Here is an 11,521-nt window from a genome sequence, read left to right as displayed (position 1 = left end):
GTGCTCCTCAACCACCCCAGCTGTGGCTCAAGAAAGCCCAAGGGTAGCTTGGGACCACTGCAACAGAATGCACAAGGCTTAAGCTTAACAGCATTCACATGGTGCTAATTCTGCAGGCTTATAGAAAGCAAGCATTCTGGAGGCATGGTAGTCTCCACCTAGATTTCAAAGAATGTGTTGGACAGCCTGGGGACCCAGACAGATGTGGGTCCCCTCTGTTGCAGGGGTTGAGTCACTGCAGTGAGTCCCCACTAGGATAGTGCATAGGAATTGTGACTGTGACTGAGGTATTGCACGGGAAGTGGGACCAAGATTGACACCCCAGAACTGTAGATCTACCAGTGTAGGAAAGCTACAGGCACCCACCTCCAACTCATGAGAACAGCCACATGACCTGCACCCTGCAAAGCCATATAGGAATGGGGCTGCCTGAGGCCTTGGGAGTCCAATCCCCATACCAGTGTTTCCAGGATGTGAGATATGGAGTCAAAGGAGGTTATTCTAGCATTTTGAGACTTACTGTTGTTTTCCCTGTTGCATTTTGGACTTACCTGGGAAAATTAACCCTTTAATTGTTACCCATTTTTCCCTTTCAGAATAGTAATGTCTACCCTATATCTGTCCCACCATTGTATTTTGGAGGTAGGTAACTTGAGTTCATAGACTCACAGTTGGAGTGAGTTTGCATCAGGATGAATTGTGCCTTGAGTCTCACCCATGTCTGATTCAGATGAGACACTGGACTTTGAACTTTTGAGTTGATGCTGGAATAAATTAAGACTTTGGCGGCTATTGGGATAGAAAGAATGTGTTTTGTGTGTGAGAAGGACATGGGTTTTAGGGACCAGAAATGGAATGCTTTGGTTTCAATGTCCCCTCCAAAACTCTTGTTGAACTTTAACTTCAATTGTGATGCTGTGAACAAGTGGGACCTTTAAGAGACCACTGTAGCCTTGTAGTATAGTTTGAAGTCCAGTAGTGTGATGCCTCCTGCTGTGTTCTTTTTGCTTAGAATTGACTTGGCTATGCGGGCTCTCTTTTGGTTCCATATGAAGTTCATGGTGGTTTTTTCCAGTTCTGTGAAGAAAGTCAATGGTAGCTTGATGGGGATACCATTGATTCTGTAAATTACTTTGGGCAGTATAGCCATTTTCACGATATTATTTCTTCCTAACCATGAACATGGAATGTTTCTCCATCTGTTTGTGTCCTTTCTTATTTCGTTGAGTAGTGGTTTGTAGTTTTTCTTGAAGAGGTCCCTTATGTTCCTTGTGAGTTGTATTCCTAGGTATTTTATTCTTTTTATAGCGATTGTGAATGGCAGTTTGTTCTTGATTTGGCTCTCTTTAAGTCTGTTATTGGTGTATAGGAATGCTTGTGATTTTTGAACATTGATTTTATATCCTGAGACTTTGCTGAAGTTGCTTATCAGTTTCAGGAGTTTTTGGTCTGAGGTGATGGTACTGGTACCAAAACAGAGATATAGACCAGTGGAACAGAACAGAGGCATCAGAGGCAACACAACATATCTACAACCATACAATCTTTGATAAACCTGACAAAAACAAGCAACGGGGAAAGGATTCCCTGTTTAATAAATGGTGTTGGGAAAACTGGCTAGCCATGTGCAGAAAGCAGAAACTGGACCCCTTCCTGACACCTTACACTAAAATTAACTCCTGATGGATTAAAGACTTCAACATAAGACCTGGCACCATAAAAACCCTAGAAGGAAATCTAGGCAAAACCATTCAGGACATAGGAGTAGGCAAGGACTTCATGAACAAAACACCAAAAGCATTGGCAACAAAAGCCAAAATAGACAAATGGGACCTAATCAAACTCCACAGCTTCTGCATGGCAAAAGAAACAGTCACTAGAGTGAATCGGCAACCAACAGAATGGGAAAAAATGTTTGCAGTTTACCCATCTGACAAAGGGCTGATATCCAGAATTTACAAAGAACTCAAACAGATTTACAGGAAAAAAACAAACAAGCCCATTCAAAAATGGGCAAAGGATATGAACAGACACTTTACAAAAGAAGACATACATGAGGCCAACAAACATGAAAAAATGCTCATCATCACTGGTCATTAGAGAGATGCAAATCAAAATCACATTGAGATACCATCTCACGCCAGTTAGAATGGCGATCATTAAAAAATCTGGAGACAACAGATGCTGGAGAGGATGTGGAGAAATAGGAACACTATTACACTGCTGGTGGCAGTGTAAATTAGTTCAACCATTGTGGGAGATAGTGTGGCGATTCCTCAAGGAGCTAGAAATAGAAATTCCATTTGACCCACTGATCCCATTACTGGGTATATATCCAAAGGACTATAAATTGTTCTACTATAAGGACACATGCACACGAATGTTCATTGACGCACTGCTTACAATAGCAAAGACCTGGAACCAACCCAAATGCCCATCGATGATAGACTGGATTGGGAAAATGTGGCACATATGCACCATGGAATATTATGCAGCAATCAAAAACAATGAGTTCGTGTCCTTTGTAGGGACATGGATGAATCTGGAGAACATCATTCTCAGCAAACTGACACAAGAGCAGAAAATGAAATACCGCATATTCTCACTCATAGGCGGGTGATGAAAAATGAGAACACATGGACACAGGGAACGGAGTACTAAACACTGGGGTCTATTGGGGGAATAGGGAAGGGACAGCGGTGGGGGGAGCTGGGGAGGGATAGCCTGGGGAGAAATGCCAAATGTGGGTGAAGGGGAGGAAGGCAGCAAAACACACTGCCATGTGTGTACCTATGCAACTGTCTTGCATGTTCTGCACATGTACCCCAAAACCTAAAATGCAATAAAAAAGAAAGAAAAAAGAGATCATAGATCATGAGGGCTCTGACTTCTATAATATATTAATGCTGTTATTGGAGGATAGGATTATTTTTTGTTAGAATGGGTTAGCTTTTGCCAGGGTGGTTTGTTATAAAAGCAAGCTGCCTTTCACACAAGCTTTCTTGCCTGTCTGCCATGGAGTAAATCAGCACGAATGCCATTGACAGATGTCAGTAACATGCTTTCAGACTTCTCAGCCTCCAGAATCATGTGCCAAATAAATCTCTTTCTTTAAAAATTACTCTAGTCTCAGGTAGTCTTTTATAGCAGCAGAAAAAAGCCTAAGTCAGTGGTTATAGGTACAAGCAGATAAACAGGTTTGGGGTACAGGATTGGTGGAAAAATGGGTTTCATTTTGAATATGTTGAGTTTTACCTTTAAAGAATTCAAAAAGATGTTTTTATTAAAAAGACGTATATAGATGTTTGACCTCTGTAGAGAATTGACAGGGATGATTGAGGGAGAAATATCGTTATCAACCCTTTATAACACTGACAGTTGAATTTTTGGATATGGATTAAAAAGCTTAAAAGGACTGTGAAATATGAAGGAAAAAGCTTAGGAAGGAGAACTCCATGTCTGTGTTTCGGTCAGCTGTTATAAGGTCATGATCCAGTAGCAATACTGAAATAAATCTCTTATGACACTAAAATACTATTCTCCATTGAAATGAGATTAATGTTATTGACTCGCTAATTAATCATAACGGCATAGAAAAATGATGCGATGATACACATCAGAATAAAAATTTAATATGAAAATTTCTAGGTATGACATATGTATCTTTCTACTGGGTGTGGTGGCAGATGCCTGTAATCCCAGCTACTCAGGAGGTTGAGACAGGAGAATTGCTTGAACCTGGGAGGTGGAGGTTGCGGTGAGCCAAAATAGCGCCATTGTACTCCACCCTGAGCAACAAAAGTAAAATTCCATCTCAAAAAAAAAAAATTTTATTTATCAGAGGAAGACCAAATTATAATAGAGGCAACCTGGGAAAGATTACTGCTTCTTATATCTTAGGTTCTTCAACTTTAAAATGAATGGTGATGAATACCTTCTAGTCCTATGAATTCAAGCAGGGCTGATTAGAATCTAGGCTTTGCCACTTTCTGGCAGTGAGCCTCCATCACTAGCTTTAACCTTCTTAATGCATTTAACCATCTTATTCTTGCAGTTTCTTAGACCAGGCAGGGGAATGAAATATCATCAGCATAACTAGACAAAATAATATAAAGTAGGTGACATTTGTCTATCTTGGCATCTTTGTTAACAATTTTAATTTTTTTTAAAATTTTTATTGCATTTTAGGTTTTGGGGTACATGAGCAGAGCATGTAAGACAGTTGCATAGGAACACACATGGCAGAGTGCTTTTCTTTCCTTCTCCCCTTCACCCACATTTGGCATTTCTCCCCAGGCTATCCCTCCTCACCTCCCCCTCCCACTGGCCCTCCCCTTTTCCCCCCAATAGACCCCAGTGTTTAGTACTCCCCTTTCTGTGTCCATGTGTTCTCATTTTTCATCACCCACCTATGAGTGAGAATATGCGGTGTTTCATTTTCTGTTCTTGTGTCAGTTTGCTGAGGATAACGTTCTCCAGATTCATCCATGTCCCTACAAACGACACAAACTCATCATTTCTGATTGCTGCATAATATTCCATGGTGTATATGTGCCACATTTTTCCAATCCAGTCTATTATCAATGGGCATTTGGGTTGATTCCAGGTCTTTGCTATTGTAAACAGTGCTGCAATGAACATTCGTGTACATGTGTCCTTATAGTAGAACGATTTATAGTCTTTTGGATATATACCCAGTAATGGGATTGCTGAGTCAAATGGAATTTCTATTTCTAAGGCCTTGAGGAATCGCCACACTGTCTTCCACAATGGTTGAACTAATTTACACTCCCACCAACAGTGTAAAAGTGTTCCTTTTTCTCCACATCCTCTCCAGCATCTGTTGTCTCCAGATTTTTTAATGATCGCCATTCTAACTGGCGTGAGATGGTATCTCAATGTGGTTTTGATTTGCATCTCTCTGATGACCAGTGACGATGAGCATTTTTTCATATGATTGTTGGCCTCATATATGTCTTCTTTCGTAAAGTATCTGTTCATATCCTTTGCCCACTTTTGAATGGGCTTGTTTGTTTCTTTCCTGTAAATCTGTTTGAGTTCTTTGTAAATTCTGGATATCAGCCCTTTGTCAGATGGGTAGACTGCGCAAATTTTTTCCCATTCTGTTGGTTGCCGATCCACTCTAGTGACTGTTTCTTTTGCCGTGCAGAAGCTGTGGAGTTTGATTAGTTCCCATTTGTCTATTTTGGCTTTTGTTGCCAATGCTTTTGGTGTTCTGTTCATAAAGTCCTTGCCTACTCCTATGTCCTGGATAGTTTTGCCTAGATTTCCTTCTAGGGTTTTTATGGTGCCACGTCTTATGTTTAAGTCTTTAATCCATCTGGAGTTAATTTTAGTGTAAGGTGTCAGGAAGGGGTCCAGTTTCTGCTTCCTACACATGGCTAGCCAGTTTTCCCAACACCATTTGTTAAACAGGGAATCCTTTCCCCCTTGCTTGTTTTTGTCAGATTTATCAAAGATTGTATAGTTGTAGATATGTTGTGTTGCCTCCGGTGCCTCTGTTTTGTTCCATTGGTCTATATCTCTGTTTTGGTACCAGTACCATGCTGTTTTGATTACTGTAGCCTTGTAGTATAGTTTGAAATCCGGTAGTGTGATGCCCCCCGCTGTGTTCTTTTTGCTTAGAATTGACTTGGCTATGCAAGCTCTCTTTTGGTTCCATATGAAGTTCATGGTGTTTTTTTCCAGTTCTGTGAAGAAAGTCAGTGGTAGCTTGATGGGGATAGCGTTGATTCTGTAAATTACTTTGGGCAGTATAGCCATTTTCACGATATTAATTCTATCTAACCATGAACATGGAATGTTTCTTTATCTGTTTGTGTCTTCTCTGATTTCGTTGAGCAGTGGTTTGTAGTTCTCCTTGAAGAGGTCCCTTATGTTCCTTGTGAGTTGTATTCCAAGGTATTTTATTCTTTTTGTAGTGATTGTGAATGGCAGTTTGTTCTTGATTTGGCTTTCTTTAAGTCTGTTATTGGTGTAGACGAATACTTGTGATTTTTGCACATTGATTTTATATCCTGAGACTTTGCTGAAGTTGCTTATCAATTTCAGGAGTTTTTGGGCTGAGGCGATGGGGTCTTCTAGGTATACTATCATGTCGTCTGCAAATAGAGACAATTTGTCTTCCACCTTTCCTATTTGAATATGCTTTATTTCTTTTTCTTGCCTGATTGTTCTGGCTAGAACTTCCAGAACTATATTGAATAGGAGTGGTGAAAGAGGGCATCCTTGTCTAGTGACAGATTTCAAAGGGAATGCTTCCAGTTTTTGCCCATTCAGTATGATATTGGCTGTTGGTTTGTCATAAATAGCTTTTATTACTTTGAGATACGTTCCATCGATACTGAGTTTATTGAGGGTTTTTAGCATAAAGGGCTGTTGAATTTTGTCAAATGCCTTCTCTGTGTCAATTGAGATAATCATGTGGTTTTTGTTTTTGGTTCTGTTTATGTGGTGAATTACGTTTATAGACTTGCGTATGTTGAACCAGCCTTGCATCCCCGGGATGAATCCTACTTGATCATGGTGAATAAGTTTTTTGATTTGTTGTTGCATTCGGCTTGCCAATATTTTATTGAAGATTTTTGCATCTATGTTCATCATGGATATTGGCCTGAAGTTTTCTTTTCTCGTTGGGTCTCTGCTGGGTTTTGGTATCAGGATGATGTTGGTCTCGTAAAATGATTTGGGAAGTATTCCCTCTTTTTGGATTGTTTGAAATAGTTTTAGAAGCAATGGTACCAGCTCCTCTTTGTGTGTCTGGTAGAATTCGGCTGTGAACCCGTCTGGACCTGGGCTTTTTTTGTGTGGTAGGCTCTTAATTGCTGCCTCGACTTCTGACCTTGTTATTGGTCTATTCATAGTTTCAGCTTCCTCCTGGTTTAGGCTTGGGAGGACACAGGAGTCCAGGAATTTATCCATTTCTTCCAGGTTTACTAGTTTATGTGCATAGAGTTGTTTGTAATATTCTCTGATGATGGTTTGAATTTCTGTGGAATCTGTGGTGATTTCCCCTTTATCATTTTTTATTGCATCTATTTGGTTGTTCTCTCTTTTATTTTTAATCAATCTGGCTAGTGGTCTGTCTATTTTGTTGATCTTTTCAAAAAACCAGCTCTTGGATTTATTGATTTTTTGAAGGGTTTTTCGTATCTCAATCTCCTTCAGTTCAGCTCTGATCTTAGTTATTTCTTGTCTTCTGCTGGGTTTTGAGTTTTTTTGATCTTGCTCCTCTAGCTCTTTCAATTTTGACGATAGGGTGTCAATTTTGGATCTCTCCATTCTCCTCATATGGGCACTTATTGCTATATACTTTCCTCTAGACACTGCTTTAAATGTGTCGCAGAGGTTCTGGCATGTTGTGTCTTTCTTCTCATTGGTTTTGAAGAACTTCTTTATTTCTGACTTCATTTCATTGTTTACCCAGTCAACATTCAACAGCCAGTTGTTCAGTTTCCATGAAGCTGTGCGGTTCTGGGTTGGTTTCTGTATTCTGAGTTCTAACTTGATTGCACTATGGTCTGAGAGGCTGTTTGTTATGATTTCAGTTGTTTTGCATTTGTTGAGCAGTGCTTTACTTTCGATTATGTGGTCAATTTTTGAGTAGGTGTGATGTGGTGCTGAGAAGAATGTATATTCTGTGGATTTGGGGTGGAGAGTTCTGTAAATGTCTATCAGGTTTGCTTGCTCCAGGTCTGAGTTCAAGCCCTGGATATCCTTGTTGATTTTCTGTCTGGTTGATCTGTCTAATATTGACAGTGGAGTGTTAAAGTCTCCCACTATTATTGTGTGGGAGTCTAAGTCTCTTTGTAAGTCATTAAGAACTTGCCTTATGTATCTGGGTGCTCCTGCATTGGGTCCATATATGTTTAGGATTGTTAGCTCTTCTTGTTTTATCAATCCTTTTACCAGTATGTAATGCCGTTCTTTGTCTCTTTTGATCTTTGTTGCTTTAAAGTCTATTTTATCAGAGATGAGAATTGCAACTCCTGCTTTTGTTTGCTCTCCATTTGCTTGGTAAATCTTCCTCCATCCCTTTATTTTGAGCCTTTGTGTATCCTTGAATGTGAGATGGGTTTCCTGGATACAGCATACTGATGGGTTTTGGATTTTTATCTAGTTTGCCAGTCTGTGTCTTTTGATTGGTGCATTTAGTCCATTTACATTTAGGGTTAATATTGTTATGTGTGAATTTGATACTGCCATTTTGATGCTAAGTGGCTGTTTTTCCTGTTAGTTGTTGTAGAATCTTCATTATGTTGATGCTCTTTAACTTTTAGTGTGATTTTGGAATGGCTGGTACTGGTTGTTCCTTTCTATGTGTAGTGCCTCTTTTAGGAGCTCTTGTAAAGCTGGCCTGGTGGTGACAAAATCTCTGAGTACTTGCTTGTTCGCAAAGGATTTTATTTTTCCTTCACTTCTGAAGCTCAGTTTGGCTGGATATGAAATTCTGGGTTGAAAGTTCTTTTCTTTAAGAATGTTGAATATTGGCCCCCACTCTCTTCTGGCTTGGAGTGTTTCTGCCGAGAGATCTGCTGTGAGTCTGATGGGCTTCCCTTTGTGGGTAACTCGACCTTTCTCTCTGGCTGCCCTTAGTATTTTCTCCTTTATTTCAACCTTGTTGAATCTGATGATTATGTGTCTTGGGGTTGCTCTTCTTGCAGAATTTCTTTGTGGTGTTCTCTGTATTTCCTGCATTTGAGTGTTGGCCTGTCTTGCTAGGTGGGGGAAGTTTTCCTGGATGATGTCCTGAAGAGTATTTTCCAGCTTGGATTCATTCTCTTCGTCCCCTTCTGGTACACCTATCAAACGTAGATTAGGTCTTTTCACATAGTCCCACATTTCTTGGAGACTTTGTTCATTCCTTTTTGCGCTTTTTTCTCTAATCTTGGTTTCTCATTTTATTTCATTGGATTGGTCTTCGACTTCAGATATTCTTTCTTCTGCTTGGTCAATTCTGCTATTGAAACTTGTGCATCCTTCGCGAAGTTCTCGTATTGTGTTTTTCAGCTCCTTTAATTCATTCATATTCCTCTCTAAGTTATCCATTCTTGTTATCATTTCCTCATATCTTTTTTCAAGTTCCTTAGTTTCTTTGCATTGATTTAATACATGTTCTTTTAGCTCACAAAAGTTTCTCATTATCCACCTTCTGAAGTCTAATTCCGTCATTTCATCACAGTCATTCTCTGTCCAGCTTTGCTCCCTTGCTGGTGAGGAGTTTTGGTCCTTTCTAGGAGGTGAGGTGTTCTGGTTTCGGGTGTTTTCCTCCTTTTGTTGCTGGTTTCTTCCCATCTTTGTGGGTTTATCCGCTTGTCGTCTGCGTAGTTGCTGACTTTTCGATTGGGTCTCTGAGTGTACACCCAGATTGTTGATGATGAAGTATTTCTGTTACTTGGTTTTCCTTCTACCAGCCTAGCCCCTTCACTGTATGACTTCTGAGGTCCACTCCAGGCCCTGCTTGTCTTGGGTGCACCTCTATCAGCTTTGGCACAGTGAGGGATGCTACCCATTTCTTTTTCTGCTATCTTTGTCCCAGGATGATGCCTGCCAAATGTCAGTCTTTTGGATATAGAGGGGTCAGGGAGCTGCTTGAGGAGACAGTCTGTACTTTTTTGGAGCTCAATTGCTGAGCTGTGAGCTCTGTTGTTCATTCAGGGCTGTTAGGCTGCTATGTTTGATTCTGCTGCAACAGAGCTCATTTAAAAAAACCCTTTTTTTCTCAAATGCTCTCTGTTGGGGGGTTTGGGCTTTATTTTTCAATGTCCGATGAGGTGTCCTGCCCAGCTGGAAGGCAGACTAGCCACTGTTTGGCTGCCGAGGCTCCGCCCTGCTGTTGTGTGATTCGCCCTGTTCCTGCAGGCTCTGCTGTGGTCTCCACCATGCCCTGCGGCAGAGTCTCTTCATTGTAGCATGTTGCCTCAGCAACGGCAGGCTGCATCAGCAGTGGGCGTGTATCTCAGTAGGGATGGGTTGCCTCGGCAACGGCTGGCTGCGTCAGCAGTGGGCATGTATCTCAGTTGGGGCGGGTTGCCTCCATAGTGGTGGACGTCCCTCCCCCACAGAGCATCTCAGACCGTCTGCTCGGGATAGTTTGAAATCACGGTTTTGTTCGTCCCACTGGGTGTCCCAAACGATCTGTCCCTGCAATCCCCTGGGCTGGCCTACTGTCCAAGTCTCGTTCAGTCTCAAGTCCAGCCCTCTCAAGTCTCAGGTTGCCGGTTCAACAGGGCACCTGGACAAGCACGCCCTGTGGGGATTGCTGGGTAGGGCCGGCTGCCACCGCCCCGGCTGCCAGCCTCGCCAGGCAGACCTACTGCCTTGCATCCCGTGTCTTTTTTATACTTGGGAGTTTCCCCGTTCTGTGGGCAACAAAGATCAGTCTGGAAATGCAGCTCCGACTCATCATTTGTGGATTCAATGAGAGCTCCAATCCTGGGTTGTTCTCACAGCGCCATCTTCAGTCCTCCCCCTACAATTTTAATTTTTGAGGATATCAAATTGTATTTATATAGTCCCATCTTAATAGTTTACTTTCAATGTGCAATGAGCATATAGTCACTTTTTTTAAAAGAAATAACAGAGCACAGTCCTATTATATATAATTTTGTAATTATATAATTTTGATATATAATTATATAATTTTGATAAAGAATTTTGTAATTCTAGCTCAAAGATAGATCATGGTTTTGATTTTGTCTTGCCTTTGAGAAGAGTGGGTAATGTTTGAATACAGATTTTAATTACTAGAGTTGGTTTTAGTTGTCGGGTTCTCAATACGATTACCTTCATGTCACTCAGTATTTTTCTTCATGTCACTACTTATTTTTAGAAATAACAGCATAGATACATAGTACTTAATAACAAAAGACAAGAAGCATTACTTTTTTCATCTTTAATTCTTGGAAATATACCTTCTTTAATAATTTTGATCTATTGGTTATTCTGCAACATTTTACATGACTTTATTTCTATTAATGGATTAGTCTATTAGTGGATAAATTAAAAACTTAAAAAATTATGCATCTTATCTTGACAAAAAGCTTTTCTTTTCTATACAACTTATTGCTTTTATTTCTTTTCATTTTTTTGAGAGCAATTAGAATTTTTTTCTTTTTAAGTATAACATTTTCATTATTTTAATGTGATATATTTGCTCTTCCCACTCTATAATCCTTATGCATTATCTCATTTTTAATCATTTCATATTATTTAAAATCCTACAAATATATTTAGTATAGTATCCAGAATTCACTTTATTTTGCTGAGTATTCTCAGGTTAATTTATTTTAGATTTTGACATAAAAAATTTTGTTCATCAATGTAGATGTGTTTCTACTTATTTAGTGGGACAGAATCCATCAAATTCAAGTGCATTTATCATTTATATTCTTATTCATGTATAGAAATATTCATTAATCAAGTTTGCTGTATATACCAAATACTGTTTTAAAGACTTAAAATAAATTGTTCTGTATCTAAATATATAATGAGTGGAAGA

At 39.8% G+C, this 11,521-nt stretch overlaps 1 long non-coding RNA gene across 1 annotated transcript in view; it reads right to left on the bottom strand.

Annotated features, from left to right (window-relative positions):
* Positions 1 to 10,344: 10,344 nt before the first annotated feature.
* LOC100388832 (uncharacterized) overlaps positions 10,345 to 11,521 on the bottom strand; it is a 107,519-nt gene continuing 106,342 nt past the window's right edge. The window contains exon 4 of the long non-coding RNA XR_004728358.3: positions 10,345 to 10,492. This is a non-coding gene — a long non-coding RNA (uncharacterized LOC100388832). The remainder of the gene's footprint in view (positions 10,493 to 11,521) is intronic.

The sequence above is a fragment of the Callithrix jacchus genome, chromosome 11 (genome assembly GCF_049354715.1).
Source record: "Callithrix jacchus isolate 240 chromosome 11, calJac240_pri, whole genome shotgun sequence".
Taxonomy (NCBI): domain Eukaryota; kingdom Metazoa; phylum Chordata; class Mammalia; order Primates; family Cebidae; genus Callithrix; species Callithrix jacchus.
Note: the sequence above shows the minus strand (reverse complement) of the source record. Positions and strands in the feature narration are given on the sequence as shown.